Genomic DNA, 21,186 nt, shown 5'->3' on the forward strand with positions numbered 1-21,186 from the left:
AAGCACCAAAAAAAAGAAACTCAAGTACAGAGGATTAGGATTTTTTCAAGTGTCCGAAATCACACCTCAAGGATCGATTAGAATTGAAACAATTGAGGGCGTACAAATGAAGGTTTACGTCAATGGAAGCAAGCTTTTAAAATATTTTGGACCACTGACCCAAGAGATGCTCATGCAAGAGCATCTTTTAAAACAACGGAAGGAGCTAGCAAAAGAAAAAAATTAAGCAAGATCAAGAAGAAGCTAAGGCAAGAGAGGCCAAGGCCAAACGGATACTCCAAAAGAGAGTATTTCATGTAAACATGGCTTCACTAATCCTCCTTGATGAGGATGAACTGGATATTGAGCCAGCACGGCTCAGGGTGAAAGTCTCTATACTATGACTTAAAGTCATACAACAAGAATTGTATTAATAGATACGAGATCAAGTCATAATCTGATCAATGTCATTATCGTGCCCTTATGGAGCCCAATAAACAAATGGAAGCAAGCTATGATTGATGGTATGGAAACACCAAGGATGGTAACAGCAACTCATGTACCAGAGAAGGCATCAACCCCACAATCCGTACACAAAAAACAACCAAAGTCACCAGGTACTCAGTAGTGGGTGCCTAAGGATCAACTTGGAAACCAGCTATACAATGATGCAAAGGAAGTAATTAAGGAATCAAGGAAAAAAGTTCAAACTACAGACAAGGGACAGAGATGGCCTTCAAATGTTAGCCGCCGACAGTATTCCAAACGAAGCTGCAATCCACAAGGCACTCGTAAGCAATAGATTCGAAAGGAATTGCTAGTGACACAAGGCTATTACCAGAGCAATACAACAATATGGGTGCCAAAATCCCACCTAAAGTCCATCGTTTGAAAATATCTTCAGAAACAAATAAAGGGATAGTAAGAGCAACCATATCCAATTCCCAGCTTAAAAAAATGCTAGGAATGCAAAAACGTTGGTGTGGAGAAAGAAACCAATTCAACAGGATGAACTAAAGATAGCACTCCAGCCACTTGCACCCACCACAATAGAGGAGTTGGGCAATGATATTGAGAAGAAAAAAGAAAAGGTGCAACAAATGGCGACAGATACAAATCCCAATCAATAAGATTCAGTAGAGGCACTCTTCAGTCGGATGGAGGGAAAGATCAAGCACTCTCACACGGAGTTAAAATGATTGCAACAACAAGAAATGCCCAGCAGTGCTAAAGTACCACCTTAGTTCCCATGGCAATAAACAAAAGGAAGTACAAGGGTATCCACTACTTAAAAGTGGATACAAGGTAAAAATGGTTTAAAACGAAACAAAATCATTCACTTCATTCAACCAACTTTTGATTGCATAATTGAATGTTTGAGCATAAAAGGAATATAGGGTATCAACCTTGCACGCACTCGATACAAAACAGTTCACGTCGTGAACTGGTTCCAAATAGTTCACGCCATGAAATAGTCCAAACAGTTCACGCTGTGAAATGGATACTCCATTAAGGCAGCCACCCAACCTGACAACCGCGCCATAAATCAAAATTATTTCCTTTTTTGTGCATTTTGTGTTCGTCATTCTGCATCATGTGATATCCTTGAGCTTGCATCTCCACACCCTTGATTTTCGACTGATCATATGCCTGCACAATCGACATATCCGAGTTAAGGTGGGAGCTTGTGCCTTGCCTTCACGTTTTCTTTCCATTTTTTCGTTTCTTTCCTTCTTGAACATATTGCATGATAGGAAAGTCATACAAGTACACAAGTTTATTTAATTACATGTGTGTGTTTTCTTCCCTTGTCTGCATAAACCTACATTCTCATCATTTCACAAAACCCCACAATCACATTTGCAACTCGCACCTTGCAAACTCTCACATTTCTACATTTTCACAAAGTCTGATTGTTGCTGCATATGAATGTTTTGTTCCTTTGCCATACACACGACATAAACCTACACTCACCAATTAACTCTCAAAAATACCCCAAAAAAGGGTACATGCACTAACAAACTCACGGGTTTACACCCTACAGTCTCACGGTTCCAAATTGACTCACGGGTTTCACACCCTGCACTTTCATAGTTTTACCCATCTCATGGCTTTAACCTACCTCATGGAAAAATAGTCTCATGGGTTTACACCTTGCAGTCTCATGGTTCCAAACTGACTCATGGGTTTCACACCCTGCACTTTCATGGTTTTAGCCCATCTCACGGCTTTAACCTATCTCACGAAAAAACTAATTCACGAGTTAAACCATCTCATGGTTTTACCCATCTAACGGTTTTGACCCATCTCACGGTTCTAGCCTATCTCATAGCTTTAACCTATCTCACAAAAAAATAGTCTCACGAGTTTACACCATGCAGTCTCACAGTTCCAAATTGACTCACGGGTTTCACACCTTGCGCTTTCACGGTTTTAGCCCATCTCACAGCTTTAATCTATCTCATGGAAAAACTAATTCATGGGTTAAACCAGTTAAGTCTGTTATAGTTTCCCTTCTATCTGGTTTATTCAAATGAAGGTTAGATCAGTCTTGACTTTGTTAGAAAAAAAATTTCGTTAAGAAATTCAAAATGGTGAAATTGTTGAAATATACAAGTGAATAGGGTGTGTGCTGCTGGAACAAGCCCTTGGTTAGAGGCTGTAAAAGAGAATCTGTAAATGTGAGAGAACCTATGAAAAGGTGAGAAGAATCTACTGGGAGAGAATAAAGGGTAGCATGAGAAGATTTAGGAAGTGTGGAGATATTCTGGGAGAGGTGGAGAGAATCAAGCAAAAGAGGTGGAGTGAATCAAGGAGAAATCAGTGGGATTTGATGCTTGGATGTAAACTCTATAAATTGAGGCATTGGCCTAATGAGAATTTGCTAGTTTTTTATTATCCATGCCTACATTAAGCTATTTGTTACTTACTCTTTAATCACATCTTAATTATTTGCTAATCACTTTGTTAATGATGTTGATTCTAGTATTTGATCCACCATAGCTCATCACATTGCTGTAATTTTAACATGGTATCAGAGCCAAGCCTAGAATCCATCAAGTTTAAGAGCCCATTATCTAGTTAATTAGGATTAGTAGATAATTAGAAAATAATCAAAAATTTTAGTTATTTTCAACTAACCTCTGTACCCCCAGCTCGTGGAGGAGCTCCCTCTCCTTGTAGGCTTAACCATTGCCCATGCCCTTTTAGGTACTCATAGTAGACTCAAGGGCCTACACACAGTCCAAAGGAATTGAAGCAATTCAGCGCAGAACGCTGGCAGCAGCACGATTTGCAGGCGCCGTTTTTCAGAAGGGAATTTGATATTTCTACTTCCACAGATCAAATGGGTCTAATTCCTCTTAGTCCCAGGTGTTTTCAAGCATGCTCTACAAGCTAGTGGTGAAGTCAGAAATTGATTTGATCAAGTCTACAGCGAGATCCAAGCTCTTCATCAAATCTGCAGGTGACTTTGGTAAAACAGAGATTAAGCATTCAATGTTTGGTCAAATCTTGTGTTTCTTAGCTTAATCCTCTACTAGACTAATTGCTATTGATGGCCTTGAAAGGATTTGAGCTCATTTGAACTCTAAGGCCTTAGATCTGGGCTCCCCGCATACTCTATTTTTTGCACACAAAACAGAGGATTAATTTGCTAATCAGTGATTAATCAATGCTAATCACTGTATTTTGGTATAATTGAGGGTTTAAATTAACCATTAGGTATCTGATACAGATCCCTATAACTTTAGATTGCAATTTGGAGTTGGTTTGATACTCCAACCATTCCGTACAAATTGGTTACCCTTGATTTAATGTAATTTCTGGTAAAATTTTACTGATAAATTTGTGGTAATCATCATTTTGCATTTAACCCTTGGTTAATGCCTGCAAATCACACTCAAATTCAAGATTATTCACAGCCAGAGTTGCATTTGGGAATGTGCATAAGAATGAATGCTATATGCATTATGTATTGGGCACATTACATCAATGTAAAAATGGGATCAAACACTGCCCTTGTCCTCCAGAATAAGGCAAGAGGTAAGACCTCCCGCATAGATTTGGGTTTGCATTGCATAATGATACAAGATAAACATCAAAAGCCCAAAAGAACTATCAACAAAACATTTAAACATGTTGCTCACATGGAGCAAGAAGACCTGATGGACAAGCTTATGGCCCCAGCAATGAAAGAAGAAGAACATCTCTTTCCAAGAGGAAGATCCACACCAAGAAGATCTAGAAGACATGGACACGAGAAGAGAAGCTGCCACAACAAGAAGACTGAAAGAAGAGGAAGACATGGATGCATGGAGAGAAGCTGCCACGACAAGAAGACTGAAGACAAGAGAAGATGTGAGGCTCCAAAGAGTGAGGAGCCATGTGAAAATCTCTGAGAGAGAGAGAGAGAGAGAGAGAGAGAGAGAGAGAGAGAGAGAGAGAGAGAGAGAGAGAGAGAGAGAGAGACCCCACAACCCAATGTAACCTGCCCCAACAAAGTAAAACCACCTTTGAGCCACCGATGATGTAGGCCACATGGTAGATGTATGTGTGAGCACTTTAGTCAAGGTCGCGGGCACTTGTAGTAGCCTTGGACACATAGAGAGAGAGTGTGTCAAGGACTATGAGTTTAGGGACTTGAGGCACTGGTCGCGGACTATCAAGTAAGAGAGAAACTTGGTATAGGGTCCAGGTGTGCTAAGTTAACTTGAGGGGAGGTGTGCTAGACACTGGTCGCCGCGGACTATCAAGTAAGAGGGAAACTTGGTATAGGGTCCAAGCATGAGAAGATTTAGGAAGTGTGGAGATATTTTGGGAGAGGTGGAGAGAATCAAGCAAAAGAGGTGGAGTGAATCAAGGAATCAGTGGGATTCGATGCTTGGATGTAAACTCTATAAATTGAGGCATTGGCCTAATGAGAATTTGCTGGTTTTTTATTATCCATGCCTACATTAAGCTATTTGTTAATTACTCACTAATCATGTCTTAATTATTTGTTAATTACTTTGTTAATGATGTTGATTCTAGTATTTGATCCACCATAGCTCATCACATTGCTGTAATTTTAACAGGAATTGTCCTCGCTTTCCGGGCATGGAAAATTTTCCCGGTTTCGGTTTTTGGAATGACCGCCAGCTTAGTCTCGTGCCCGGACATTCGAGGGCAAGGCCCCGAGTGGGAAACCCTGCCCCGCACAAGAGGGAGCTACTTTCGCTGCTACCATCCGAGAATCCAGTACGCAGAGGGGGCAGTGGGATCTCACAGTTGGTATCAAAGCACTGTTGTAAATTTACGTAACAACAGGCAGAAATTGCTTAAAAATTTTAAAGTAAATCTGGGAAATAATGTTTTCACTTGTTAATATTATGTTGAAGGATCTTCAAAAATTGAAAACTCATAAATTGATTTGAAAATTTATAGATGGATACCTCGAATCTATTTGGCATTCCTGAACTCTCCCAGAGTCAGGATATGATAGCCTTTGCATTCGACCACCTCATCAGCTCTGCTAACGACTCGAGTAAGCAGAGTGAGACTCGCACGTCATTTTGAGAGTCTTTACTTTCCTGATCCTCTTGAGCGACGTCGGTATATGTGGTTCTGTGTTGGAGGACGATGTATTAATGTCAGTACCAATCAGTGTCAGAGGCTTAGGCAAAATATTTCCTTGGCCATGATTCTGATAAGGCTAGGGCTTGTTCAGCATGTTCAACTCTTTGATCATTCACCCAGGAACTTCAGAACTTCATGCCGATTTTTAAGGCTTCTTAGCCATGTTATCCCTAGAGATAGAATTATAGCACCTCTTTGTGTAATAAATCGTGTGTACCATGGCATGTCTCCTTTGCAGTTTAGCTTCTTTATGCGAATACGATTGAGGCAGTGATTTTTGGGAGCCATGATGCTCTATGTATATATCGAAAACTTTTGATAATAAATGATGTTTTGTAAAAAAATTCCAAATTATTTTCATGATTGTGAATATGGTTAATCTTATTTCATGAAGTATGATGAAATAATTATCTGTTTAAAGAATAAACCGTAAAATTTAAATAATCATAAATCTGTTGTCAAAGTTAAGTTGACGAAAATCTCGTTTTGTCAGAATCATGAGGCGCGCGGCCCGTGCAAGGCAACCAGATCCTCTAACTGATGACAAAGAGTTAGATCCGGATGTTCGAAAAGCCCTGCACAGATCCCAACCTGGTCCCTTCAAGGGTGAAGGGGAACAGTTAGGTGAAGTAGTGAAAAAGTGGATTAAAGCAATGGAGGAATACTTTGATGTGACTGGCTACAATGAGAGAAGCAAGATGGCTCTCGCCAGGTTAAAGATTGTGGAAACGGCCAGGGTCGCTTGGATGAGCTCAGAAGTGAGAACTGGTGTTTTGGATGCCAGGGTTTTGGTCACCAGCTGAAAGACTGCCCGACTCCTGCCATGTCAAGGGGACAGGGAAGCCAAGGACCGAGAGTGCAAAGACCAACCCCTTTCTATCAGTTAAATCAAGGGCCATCTCGCCCAAATCAGGGAAATCCCAGAAGAACTCCAGCTCATCCCCGTCTGCCTCTATCCAGAGTAGCCTCAAAACTCCTTCCCAGAACTGGGGCAACCAAAGAGAAAGAGTTCAGCCTCAGACTGCAGCAGCAGCCAGAGCAGTCACAATTGCAGTAGTGGAAGAGGAAAGAGGACAGATTACCAAGGGCCAAACCGTCAATTCTCCGTCATTCATACTTCAGCTGAGTATCAAGGTAAGCCTTTTAAGCTTTTGATTGATTCAGGCAGTACTCATTCTTTCATTTCCCCTGGATGTTTGCATAAGCTAGTCTTAGATCAGAAATCAGGGAAACCTATGCAAGTTGAATTGGCAAGTGGGAAGACAGATCGTATTCAGTTCAATCTAGATGGGAATTTAACTAACTGTTAGTTCAGAGTTATACCTTTGGGAGTTTTCGAGACGAGATCCTTGGAATGGATTGGCTCCACAAAAATCAAGCTGACATTCACTGTCACAATGGAACCATTTCCTTCCGTGATCTTCACGGAAACAAAGTTCAAGGAACCGGAATTTCAGGATCCCTTAGTCAGTTAGTAAAAGCTTCTAAGTTACTAAAAGGACTTAGAAAGAAGCAGCGCATTTATCTTGTCAATGAATCCGGTAGACTCAAAGTTAAAAGCTAAAGAACCTGAATGGTTAATTGAAATGATGATTTATTCCCAGCAGAATTAACAGAGATGCCCCCGATTCGGGAAGTAGATCATGTCATAGAATTGACCCCCGGAGCTCAGCTAGTAGCCTTACGCACGTACAAAATGCCAGTTCCTGAAGCCATCGAACTTAAGGAACAGCTTAGACAACTGTTGAAACAAGGGTTTGTAAGACCCAATGTTTCACCTTGGGGTGCGCCAGTTCTCTTTCAGAAAAAGAAAGATGGAACGCTAAGACTATGTGTGGACTACAGAGGTCTCAATCAGCTGACAATTAAGAATAAGTATCCTATCCCCAGAATTGATGAGCTTCTAGATAGGCTAAGTGGAGCCCAGATCTTCACAAAGATAGATCTCAAATCAGGGTATTATCAGATCACGATTAATGAGCAAGATATCCCGAAGACAGCCATCAATACTCGGTATGGGCATTATGAATTCATTGTCATGCCGTTTGGATTGACAAATGCCCCAGCTACATTCAATCGCTTAATGTAGGACATTCTCAGAGAATACTTGGATGATTTTGTTCTTGTTTTCTTTGATGATATTCTGATCTACTCAAAGAATGCAGCTGACCATGAAGCTCATGTCAGAAAAGTTCTTGAGATTTTAAGGAAGCACCAACTCTTTGCAAAAAAGAGCAAATGCACTTTCGCTGCCGACCATGTTGAATACTTGGGCTTTCTGGTATCCAAAGATGGAATTTCTCCAGACTCCACAAAAGTCCAAGCAGTCATAGATTGGCCTGAACCAAAGATAGTGAAAGCAGTCAGAGGATTCTTGGGATTGACTGGTTGGTATAGAATTTTTATACCAAAGTATGCTCTCATAGCTTCCCCCCTGACTAATCTTCTCAAGAAGAATATCCTGTTTCAATGGTCTGCCAGGTACCAGAGTGCTTTTGATAAGCTGAAGACCGCCTTGGTAACCAATCCCGTTCTGAAGCTGCGAGATTTCTCTCTACCCTTTGAGGTAGTAAACTGATGCCAGTGGCTTTGCCTTGGGAGGTGCACTCATGCAAGAAGGTCATGCAGTGGCCTATGAATCCCGAAAACCCAGAACGCATGAGAGGAATAATGCTGTCCACGACCTGGAACTACTTTCAGTAGTATATGCCCTGAAGTTGTGGCATATACTACTTTCAGTAGTATATGCCCTGAAGTTGTGGAGACATTACCTATTAGTTATTGAAACGCTACAAAGAACAGTGTGTTGTGTGGTTATGGAGAGCACTTACAGAAAATAGTAGTGGTCGGGAAGGTCAATGAGAAGACCATATTAGGGAGTTTGGGAAAATCCCAATTCCCATTTTGCAAGATCAAAAAATGGGGGTATGGTAAACCCTTTTAAGATTTTATCAAAATCCCCTCATGTGAATATTATTGGAAAGCTCTAGTTCCTAAATGCACATTCCCTGACAACTTTGGAATTGGTATGCTCAAGATACACCAAAAAGTAGATTGAAAATAAAATTCCCAAAGTAATGGGATTTCCCCAAACTCCCTAATATGGTCTGAAGGTAAATTGTGGTCAATGTGTGCTTGAAGGTCAATGGAGACTTGCACTGTTGGAGTGAGGAAGATTACGTAGCTTGCTATAGAAAATGATATACTCCTTAGTTCTTCTCAAAGGATTTTCTAAGATTTAATACCAATTGTTTCTTTTAGAGTTAGGGCTTGTGAAGGCGGTGTAGAAATAGATGAGAGAGAGAGAACACAAGAGTCAAACTCAACCTCCCATTGGTAGAATCTACTTATACTTCTTGATGTAAGGGTAATTTAGAGACATACCTCTTAAGTTAATAACTCAATTTCCCATTGATGGAAGCTACTCATACTTGTATCCTTGCTCCATTGTGGTCCTTAATCCATCGTGTATATAAAGCAATGCCTAAAGGATAGGCTATAACAGCATTATCACTCTCTGTACACCACTATCACACTGACTCAATAGAGAGTGCCTACAGAAAATAGTTATGGTCAAGGAAGGTCAATGGAGAAATTATGGTCGATGTGTGCCGTTAGACTCCTCATTCTTTTGCACCATCATCAGCCTTGCATGATAAATCTTCAGCCTTAAACCGTTCACCCTTGAGGCATGTGGCATACCATCCAAATCAGCCAACTGGTATGTGCCGTTTTCAAAACAGTCCATGACTCTGAAGGGACCTTCCCACTTGATTTGAAACTTCTTTTGAAAGGTTTTGTCAAGCTTACTATTATATTGAAGATCAATGGAGATTTTCCTTGTTGGAGTGAGGAAGATTACATAGCTTGTTGTAGACAATGATGAGACAATGATATATTCCTTAGTTCTTCTTAGAGGATTTTCTAAGCTTTGATACCAATTGTTGCTTTCAGAGTCAAGCTTTATGAAGGCGGTGCAAAACTAGATGAGAGAGAGAGAACACAAGAATCTAACTCAACCTCCCATTGGTGGAAGCTACTCATACTTGTTTATGTAAGGGTCATTTAGAGACTTACCTCTTAAGTTAATGACTCAATTTCCCATTGGTGGAAGCTAGTCATACTTGCATCCTTGCTCCATTATGGTACTCGATCCATCATGTATGGAGAGCAATGCCTAAAGGAAAGGCTATAAGGGCACTACCACTCTCAATACACCACTATCACACTAACTCAGTAGAGGAAAGATAAAGACACACTCTATCATACAAGCATGCAGGCAACTCCACTTTTAACTCACACATTTCCACACTATCTTAAGAGGAAAGCATTAGATATGAGAATACAAGAAAGAAGAGAGAAGAGTAAGCTAGAATTTAGATAATAGGATTGTTTCCTTTCTCACACAAGAATGGAAGTAATCCCAAAAAAATCTAGCATTCAAACAAACGTTTATTCTCTCACATGGCTGTGAATGAGAGAGTACCATGGCCTCTTTACGCGAGCGCATGCCCCATGCATGCATGTAGCAACGTGATGGTGGGCGATTGGGATCATCCAGAGGAGGCTGGAGAGGGGGGATGGGAAGAATGGGATTCAGATGTGAAGAGATAAACAGAGAAAGGGAGGATAATGGAGAAGATAGGGTCACAAGGAAGCGGCAGCATGACTAGATTTCTGACCGACTGAACTCGCACCCACGTCTAGAGAACCTGCGTAGGAATAAGGTATGCATTAATGACAAATTATTTTGTTCTTCATTAGTAACACAATCCTAGTTTGCTATGGGAAACTGCCTAGCAAAGCTGAGTTGGGGAGATGGCTTCAAGCGGAAGTCTTTCACGAGACAGAGCATTATCTCAGGTGTACTACCTAGGAAAAGGGTTTTTCAATGTGTTATTTATTAAAGGACAGATGGTCATGACTTGTTTGCAAAAGCACCGCTATTTATGGGATCGAAGTTGATTCATGCCATGCCTTTTGATCTAACGTTTTGATGTCAATTGGAGTTTCTAGGAATTGTGTCCAGTCTAGGTGGATATATTAGGTCTCCCCCCTGGTTGAGACCGCGGCCTTGAAGGAGTTGGCTAGTGCACTTGGCCCGGTTTTGTTTGTACCTAATGATGAAGACAATAGCCACCACACTCAAACAAAATCTATGTATCATAGAATACAATGGTTGAAACCCCAAAGCCTTTTGATCTAATTTTTTGATGTCAACTGGAGTCTCTGGGAATCCTGTCCAGTCTAACGTTTTGATGCCATGCCTTTTGATCTAACGTTTTGATGTCAAGTGGAGTCTCTAGGAATCGTGTCCAGTCTAGGTGGATATAATAGGTCTCCCCCCCGGTTGAGACCGGCCTTGAAGGAGTTGGCTAGTGCACTTGGCTCGGTTTTGTTTGTACCTAATGATGAAGACAATAGCCACCACTCAAACAAAATCTATGTATCATAGAATACAATGGTCGAAACCCCAACGCTTCTTAAAATGGAAACTTTGGCCATATTGTTAGAAAATCTAGAGTGGTTAATAACATGAAAACAAATGGGGAAGAGAACAAGGAAGAGGGGTCATTTGGGGGATGGAAGGGGGAAACTTCAAGAGTACATGTTGACAAAGGGGACAAAGGAAAGGAGAAGATGAGTATGGAAGGAAAGGATTCTGAGAAACTTGGGTGGAGCAGGGCTAGGGACAGAGGGCTAGGGACAGATCTAAGGAGAAAAATAACGTTAGACAAATAAAAGGGGAAGCCAAAAATAATAAACTCAGAGTTGGAGGGAAAGGGGTATAAGAAGGCAAGTCTATGGAAGGGCTCAGCCCTCCTATATACTATGATCCCTTTACCTCTATGGGGGGATAGCAATGAAACTTCACCCATGGGGAGGTTCAACTAGCAAGTGGATACTACTTGGAGGGAGCTTCAAACAGGGTACTGAGAGCCAAGGACAGAAACAAGAGGAGGAGAGGGACTGGAGGTGGTAGAGATGGTTCTTGCTACTACTTTTGAATGAATAAGGTAAACAAGTTCAGAGGATGCACTTGGAATGTTAAAGGTTTGAAGGATAAAAGGAAAAATAAAACTTTTTAGGGGATGGTGAAGGACTGGGATGAATGTGGTTGAGAAACAATTAGATAGATGTAGGGGAATCACACTAATGATGGGACAAGAAAAAAAATGGGATAACTTGGGATTGACTGATGGATGGAAATTAGGACCTTGGTGTTTTGACTTGGGATACACCTACTTCAACCTAGGGACATCCTCTAGAATAGAAAGAGTTTTTTTAAGTCATCAAGCCTCTTGGGTACCTCACATAGTATCTCTCAAAGTAGAAACCTCCTCTCTCTTGTCTGACCATATGCATCTAATGTGGGATTGGCAAATAACTAGAGAATGGGGGGATGGTGAACTCAAAAACTTCCCAGTGAGAAAGCTGGGGGTAAACAATAGCTTATTGCAAGATGATCTATTCATGCTTCTCACCAAAGAGGCTATTAACAGGTTCAAGAGTGAGGAAGGGATAGGGGGAATTTGCAAATGAAATGTAGGGCATTATCAGAAGGGTAGGAAAACTAAGAGCTCATCAGAAGAGATAAAAGGCAATATTGGGGGAATCTGCTTAACATTTTACAAAAGAAGAGGCAACTGAATGGTCTGTCCAAGATGGAGACTAGATGGTTGTTCCTTATGCTTCTAGATCCACATTAAATTGTCAAGTTGATGGACAGGGAGATTGATATAGAGGAACGTTGGGATGCCCTTAAAAAATTGGGCAAGGAGAAATCACCACGTTACGGGATATCAGTTGAATTCTTTATAGCCTTCTAGGACCCTTTGAAAGACTGGATATGGGATACTTGTAAGAAGGCTTTCTCCATAGAGGAGAGTTAGATAATGACTTGAGAGAAGGGATGATAAAGTTTATTCCAAAACAGCCTACACCCACTTTAACCACTCATTGATATATAAGATCCTGGCAAAGGTCATAGCTTTGGGTAAGGATATAGATGAGAGGATAGGAGGCAGGAGTGTGTAATACTCCTGTTGGACCTAAAGAAGGCCTATGATAGAATACATTGGTCATTTGTGGCAAGAGTGATGGAGAAGATGGGATTTGGTTTTACAAGATTTCTTCATGCATCTATACTCTTCTTCACAGCTAGAGCACATTCTAAGTTACTATTAAATGGGAGACTAGTTGGGGGTTTTGAAATCAGAAGATCTCTAAGGCAAGGATGTCCTCTAGCTGCCTTATTGTTTGCTAGGGCATCTTTTTTTGATAATAGCGTTAGAAGATGCTAGTTAAAAAGGGTCAATCTCTGGACTAAAACTTAAGAATGGGGAACAATTAATTATTCAATGCTTTGCTAATGACTCCGTGCTATTCTTGAGAGCTGACAATGAAAATGTGAGAAATGCTCTTCAATGGGTACAGTTGTTTGCCAAATCATTTGGCTCTAAGTGTAATATTCATAAATCCAAAACTATAAGCTTGATTGAGGAGGACAACTTTGATATGGAAAGATGGGGCTATGATGTCATAAAAAAGGAAGGATCATTAGACGCCTAGGGGTCCCTATGGGGGTGGGAGTGAGTAACAAGGACCTGATAGATTGGACAGTTGAGAGATTCTGTATTAAGCTTAGGAAATGCGAAGGGGTCAGGGTACCTTTTCATGATAGGGTTGCCATAGTAAATACAATACTTAATGCTTATATCATGTTTATTTGCCCTGTGATAGAGCTTAAAAAAGGTCAGTGGAAAACAATTATTGCTCCTATCAAGGACTTTCTATGAAGGAATGGTAACAATGGGAAAAAGGCTCTCTCTTGGTTGTCTTGTTCTTCCCAAAAACCTAGGAGGTATGGGAATATTACATCTACCCACCCATACAAAGGCCAGAGTGTTAGTTAGCCTCCCTAAATTTCTTAAGCAAGAAAGAATTTGGGCTAAGATGCTGAGAGAAGAGATAGAGGATGGCGAAGTCCATCAAATGGTCTAATCTAAATTGGAAGGAGAAATTATTATCCTTTTCTCCCTTAAAAGTGAGGAACTCTTCCTTCTATAAATTCCTTTGTTCCATTTGGGAAAATTTGGACTCAAATTGGGCCCTTTAAGGATTTATACACATTCTCTCTCTACAAAAATGGGCTCATGGTGAAATGTTTATAAATCAACTCAAAAGTGAGCGGAGTTTGAGCATATGGAATCTACTCTCTGAGACTTTTTCAATGATATATAGCATGATGGGCAATTTTGCATATTCAATAAATCTCCAAATTTCATGGATGACATGGCACGTTAACGTCATCAGCAAATTTGGGACTTCTTGAATATGCAAAATTGCCCGTCATGCTATATATGATTGGAAAGGTCTCGAAGAGTAGATTCCAAATGTCTAAACTCCACTCACTTTTGAGTTTATTTATAAAATTTTTTCTCTGAGCCCATTTTGTAAAGAGAGAATGTGTGTAAATCCTTAAAGGGCCCAATTTGAGTCCAAATTTTTCCTAATGCAATTGGAAAGAACCAGTGGGCCTAATTAACTGGAATGGGTGTACTAGAATCACTAGAAATTCTTTATTAAATCTGAATATCAAGTGGACCCATAAGTTTAAGCCCCCTCTAGCCCTTCTTGATACAAAGGTCTCCAAAAGATTGAATAATAGAGGTCTAAGGAAATTAGGGGACATCTGGGATTTTTCTCAAGCAGGATCGAAAGAGCTTTAACAGATTATGAGAGAGATTAGACTACAACAAAGTGAGGTGAAGATCTTGAGTTCCATTCTAGCTGAGGTTGAAAAAAACTGGCATTCTACAACATTTAATGAAGATTCTTGGTTTGAGGGTTTAAGGGGGTTAAACTTGATAGAATAAATAGTAAGACATGGTATGAAGAGATGTGTAAAGGGGAAATGAATGTTAAATATTGCAATAAATTGTAGGATCTGAACACTTGGAGGAATTTTATATGGGAAGCCCTGATTCCAGTGTGAAAGCTCAAATCTTTCTGTGGAGAGTGTATGTTTGTTGGCTTTAGCAGCCACGCCCTCAAAGGAGGAGGAGGGAGGACAGCAAGTGGAAGGATCCCATGTACCCGAGGGGCAGGAAGAATCTACAGATGCAATACAGTAAATGTATTGGTAATGAGGACATGGAGCAGAGCTCAAATCACTCCGCCTGGGCTGGGAGGTCAACAAAGAGCAGCACTATATGCACGCTGCCCACCATATTCAATGGACAATCCCGTCTGGAGAGGAGGAAGATGCAAACCATGAGTAGCAGGATGATCGTCCATACGCGCACCACCTGTCATGAATCCTAGTGGAATTCAAAGCTTACCTCCGTCGTGAGAGGGACGACGAACAAGAGCTTTAATGCCTTCATGACAGTACACAAGGACCTAGGAACGTGGCAAAGGGTAAGACTGCTCGCAGTGTAGCAACCCGGCCGCTGTTGATGAAGAGCACCCATCAGTAATCCGTTCTTTTTCCTCCTTAGAGACGACATTCTCAGCGGCCAGTTAACTGAGCCCAACAGGGTCAGGGTCTTTTCGACACCATTCCCATGCTGTTTCTCTCTTCCTCGCGAGTTTTTTGCACTCTGCTTTCTCTAACTGTGCCACAATGGGCACAGTTAGTAGACGCGAGGGAGGCTCAACAATAGTTTCAATTTGCCCGCAGCTAGATTGGTGGTGGCTCTGGAGCTAGATTGGTGGTGGCAAGGAGGGAACTGGGGAGCTAGATTGGTCGTGGCAAGGAGGGAACTGGGTGAGTTGATGGAACAATTGCAATTGAAGAGGCAAAGGGAATCTTTGTCTGAAGCTGAGGTCAACCAATATGCTCAGGTTTGGGAAAGAAGATGACAGGCTCTGGCCAGGGACGGGGAAAGTGAGGATAGGTGGAGAGCCTTCAATAATAGCTTGAAACCAGCTAGGTACCGGCGAGATGAGAGGGGTTAGGAGATTGGAGATATCAAACAAATATCTCAAAAATGGGTGGAGTTTCTAGGGGCTACCTTGAGTCTGAAAGAAAACACTTCTCAAAGGAGGTTCCAAGCAGAAGGGATCATGCTAGATATGATCAATAGGGGGTGCAATCTGACAGAGCTAAGTGGTTGAAGAGAGATGTGGAGTTGGAAGTGTTGGATAGTCCGATAGAATCTGGGTAAGGATAAATCCTCCGGATGGGATGGTTTGACTGTGGGTTTTTTTGTTGCCTTTTGTTGCAAAAAGGAGGCATTTGCCCCATAGGTATGATGGACAAAGACTTGAAAGAGGGGATTGTGAAGTTAATTCCCAAACAAGCAGCTTGTCACAAGTTTAACCATTGGAGCACTAGTATCACCTTACTCACAGTTATATACAAGATCTTGGCCAAGGTCATTGCCCTAAGGATTAGCCCTATTCTGCAACAAGAGGTGATATCCAAGAGGCAATATGGGTTTCTAAAAGAAAGATCTATCCATGACAACATTTTTGCTACTTTGATTGAGCAAAGAAGTGGCTTAGAGAACAGGACAGAATTGTGTGCTTCTTCAATTGGATTTGGAAAAAGCTTATGATAGGGTGCACTAGTCCTTCCTGGCTAGAACTGTGGAGAATCTAGGATTTGGAAGAAGAATGACCACTGTCATTTACACTCTCATTGCAGGGGCTCAATCTAAGTTATTGTTGAATGGGAAACTAGTAGGGGGGTTTGAGATTAACAGGTCAGTAAGGCAGGGATGTCATTTGGCTCCATTGTTACTTGCCATTGTATCACCTCCTTTGATAGTGGCTCTAAAAGATGCATGTTTGAGAAAGGTTTGGTGATAGGTTTGAGAATGAGAAATGGAGAGCAATTGGTTGTGCAATGCTTTGCAGATGATTCATATTCTTAAAGGCTAATAATGACAATGTAAGGCATGCCTTGCAAACGATACAGTGGTTTGGTGATGCTTTTGGGTCCAGATGTAACATCCATAAATCAGAATTATTAGCTTGATTGAAGATGATGATTTTGACATGAAAAGGTGGGGGTGTAGGGACATATTGTTAGGTATTTGGGGATTCCTCTGGAGGTGGAGGTAGTAAAGATGTAGCTAACTAGAAAATAGAGAGGTTTTTGGACAAGATGGAGAAATGGGAAGGGATTGGGGTGTCGTTTTATGAGAGGGTGGCTATTGTTAATTCAGTTTTGAATGCATATGTCATGTTTTTATACCATGTGGTTGATTTCAAAAAATGTCACTGGAAGAGGATTTAGGCTCCAACTAAGAAGTTTATCTAGAAAAGTACTAGGAATGGTAGGAGATATCTAGCTTGTCTTTCTTGGGAGAAAGTTAGCCTACCCAAAGACTTGGGAGGACTAGGAATCTTGCATCTACCCACTTATGCCAAAGCCAGGGTGGCAACTAGTTTACCTAGTAAATGTATGATTGTTGCAGGAGGAAATCTACCCAAAGACTTGGGAGGACTAGGAATCTTGCATCTACCCACTTATGCCAAAGCCAGGGTGGCAACTAGTTTACCTAGTAAATGTATGATTGTTGCAGGAGGAAATCTAGACCAGAATGGTAAGAGAGGTGATAGAGGAATCCAATGACCAGTGCAAGGGAAAGTGGACAGGATTATATTGAAAAGCAAATCTATTCTCACATGCTCCATTGAGAATTCTGAGCTCCCCCTTTTGCAAATTCCTTTGTCTCAATTGGAAGGAGGGGCTTGATGAAGTGGGAAGGATGTACAAGGGTCACAGGGAATTCTTTGTTTAGCCTAGGGATATGGTGGTCACACAAATTTACCCCCCCTTTAGCCTAGCTGGATGTAATAATAACTAGGAGATTGAATAATAAGGGGTTAAGATGGATTGGTGTTAAAACCCTAAGATCTCTCTAGATAATCAACATGCATAAATAAGGGGTTAAGATGGATTGGTGTTAAAACCCTAAGATCTCTCTAGATAATCAACATGCATAAATCAGGCATAAACTCTACCACCCAACCACCCCCGGGCCCAAGGGTAGCACACATGAAATATAATGGAGTACCACATACCTTAACCTTGGTGTCCCATACCACCAAGAGGTATGACTCCAATACAACAGCACTTAGCTCTATAGTGAAATGGCAAGATTGTAGATACAATCCTCTACACAAGAGAACATCCCTTGAGTGTGCCCCATGCCCCTATTATATAGGAGGGCCCTCAAGTGACTCTTGACTCTCCATTTCCCATGTGTGACCCTTGGATGCTTGACCCTAACCTTAACCCTTAAGGTTAGTCCTAACCCATACTCCACTAGAGCTTGTTTCCATGCTCCCATGCTCACAAGCCTAATGTGGGTTAGCCTCCTAGTATATGCACATATAATGTGCACATAATATACTTCCCCTCTCTCAAAACATTGCACTCTTGCAATGAAAAGAAGGAAATCTGCGCTGAACATTCTCAACTGACTCCCAAGTCGAATCCTCTATTTCCCTATCTTTCCACAAAATTTTAACCTCAGGGATTAGTCGACTACGAAGTTTTCTTTCCCTGAATTTAAGTACCTTTTCAGGTTCGTGTGGAACATAAGATAAATCTTCGACTTCAATGAGTTCTTGAACTGTGTTATCCTCACCTCCCAGTTTCTCTTTCAATCTAGTGACATGAAAGACTGGATGAACTCTAACATGTGGAGGCAGTTTTAGTTCATACGCAACCATGCCAATTCGATGTATAACTCGAAATGGACCACAATATCTAGGAGATAATTTCGAGCATTTTCTCGTTGATGATAAAGTCTGAGAGTCTTTAGATAACTTTTAAATAAACCAATGCTCCTGGTTCAAAAGACCGAGATGAGCGTCCTCTATCAGCATAAAATCGTGCTCTATCCTGAGCACTCCTGATAGAATCCCGAGCTTCGATCAGCATTTCCTGCATATCACGCAAGAAATCCCTCGATGCATCAAGCTCAATGTCCTTAAAACCAACATCAATAGGTACCCTGGGTTGATACCCATACATAAGCATGAACGGACTAAAACCTGTAGCCGTATGTTTAGAAATGTTATAGGCAAATTCCATCAGTGGAAGATACTTTTCCCAATTTGATGGTTTTCCAAAGACATATGCACGAAGCATATCCTCTACAACCTGATTCACCCGCTCTGTTTGCCGGATGATCAAAGGAACTCATACTTAAAGTTGTTTCCGATTTCCTGAAAACTTCCTGCCAAAAATTAGCCATGAACTTAGAGTCCCGATCGCATCACAATATGAGAAGGTAGACCATATAGTCTAAACAGTTGCTCGACAAATTGGTAAGCTAATTCCGAAGCTTTAACTATTGTTTTTGTGGGTAAAAACCTAGCCATCTTTGTCAATCTATCCATGACTACCCAAATGGCATCGTGACCCCTACTGGTATGTGGAAGTCCCGTAATGAAATCCATGGAAATACTTTCCCACTTTCTAGACGAAATATCCAAAGGATGTAATAACCCAGCAAATTTAAGGCTGACATCGGACCACATAACTCTGAATAAAATCTTTCATTTTTGGCCAATAAAATGTAACTAAAGCCAAGGTACGCTGTATGCCAGGATGTCCTGCCGATGGTGCGTCATGGCACTCAAATAGGATCCTTAACTTAATTTCCGACACATCCGGCATGCAAACCTTATCATTTCGGAATAAAAGACCATTTTGAAGAAAAAATTGGCTGGCTTTTCCTTTCACCAAGTTTTGATCTACTTCAGAGTTGGACCCTGATTTTGCCAAATTCTAATATTTTCCAAAGAAAATATATGTGCTGCATTTTTCCTTGAGTGAATTGTACAAGTTAGAAGTAATCTCAGTGAAGCAAAGTTCATTAACTTCACCAATTCGACTCAATGCATCAGCAATGCGATTTAATCTACCCTTCCTGTATTTAATCATAAAATCGAAATCCTACATCAACTCAGCCCATCTGGATTTTCTACCTTTTAAGTCCAGTTGATCACAAATATACTGTAAAGATTCATGATCTGTCAAGACCATAAACTGAGACCCGTAAAGATACTCTCCATGCCTTTAAAGCATAAATGATTGCATACAACTCTTTCTCCTAAACTGGGTATCTAGTTTGTGCATCATTGAGTTTCTTACTCTCGAAGGCCATAGGCTTCCCATCTTGGAATAAAGTTGCGCCTACTGCGAAATCACTAGCATCAATCTCAACAATGTAAGGTCTGCTAGGATCTGGCAAAGCTAACACAGGAGCATCTCGAACTTTATTTTTCAAAATTTCAAAAGCCTCCTATAACTTATCATTCCAACCAATTGGAGAATTGAACTTTTTATTTTTACCTTTAAGAAGATTGGTAAAAGGTACAATCAACTTCGAATAATCTTTAACAAATTTTTGAAGAAATACCACAAAACCTAAGAAAGATCTTAGTTGTTTGACTGTACGCGAAACTGGCCATTCCAAAACCTTTTGGATCCGATCCAAATCTATACTCAAGCCATCCCGAGAGATCTTATGTCCTAAGTATAACAATTCCTTTTTAAAGAATTCACACTTAGATAATTTATAATACAGTTTTTTCTTCTTGAGCCTTCCTAGAACCTCGTTAAGATGACTCTCATGCTCATCCAAAGTTTTGTTGTATATCAAAATATCATCTAAGAAAACTACCACACATTTTCCTAACAGATCTCGAAATATATCATTCATCATCTGTTGGAAAGTTGCTGGTGCATTAGTGAGACCAAAGGGTAACACTAAAAATTCATAACGGCCATATCTTGTCCTAAAAGCAGTTTTAGGAACATCTTTCTTTGCTATACGGATCTGATGATAACCGGTTCGCAAGTCAAGCTTTGTAAAATACTTAGCTCCATGCAACCTATCAATAAGATCATCTGATCTAGGTAATGGGTATCTATTTTTAATTGTAACCTTGTTAAGACGTTTATAATCAATACACATTCTCCAAGTACCTTGGTCCTTTTTCTTAGCCAGGAGAATTGGTGCACCCCAAGGAGACTTACTTGGTCTAATTTCACCCATCCTCAAATATTCAACTAGTCTTTTGGCTACCTCATCCTCCTCAGATTGGCTAAGCCGATACGGAGGAATACTAACACGTTCTGCCCCTGGTACTAGCTCTATTTTATGGTCCACCTCTCCATGAGGCAATTCATCTCACGAAATACATCCTGAAATTCACTTTTAATGGAACTTAACACTTTACTTTCCCAAACATCTAAAGAAACAGTGTGCATCAAAATGAATACACGAAGACACTGGATCCATAACCAATTGGAAAAGTTCATAGTTAAAAATAACTTCCATTAATTCCAACTCATTGATAAAAGTTCCTTGGGTACAACAATGTTTCCTTTAAGAGTTACAAGGCTTCCATTGTGATAGAAAGACATCAAATGTTTGACCCAATCAATAGAAAAATTCTTATTTTTGCTATGAAACCATTCCATTCCCAAAATTATATCCACATGACCCAAGCTCATGACATGGAAATCAAGCCTATCTGAGTACAATTGGATGTCTAATGGTAGTTTTGACACCTTCTTATCCCAAAATTGGACTTGTCCTCCAGCCATCCTGACCT

This window comes from Cibotium barometz, chromosome 1 (assembly GCF_041138505.1).
Source record: "Cibotium barometz isolate CiBa-2024 chromosome 1, ASM4113850v1, whole genome shotgun sequence".
In the NCBI taxonomy this organism is placed as follows: domain Eukaryota; kingdom Viridiplantae; phylum Streptophyta; class Polypodiopsida; order Cyatheales; family Cibotiaceae; genus Cibotium; species Cibotium barometz.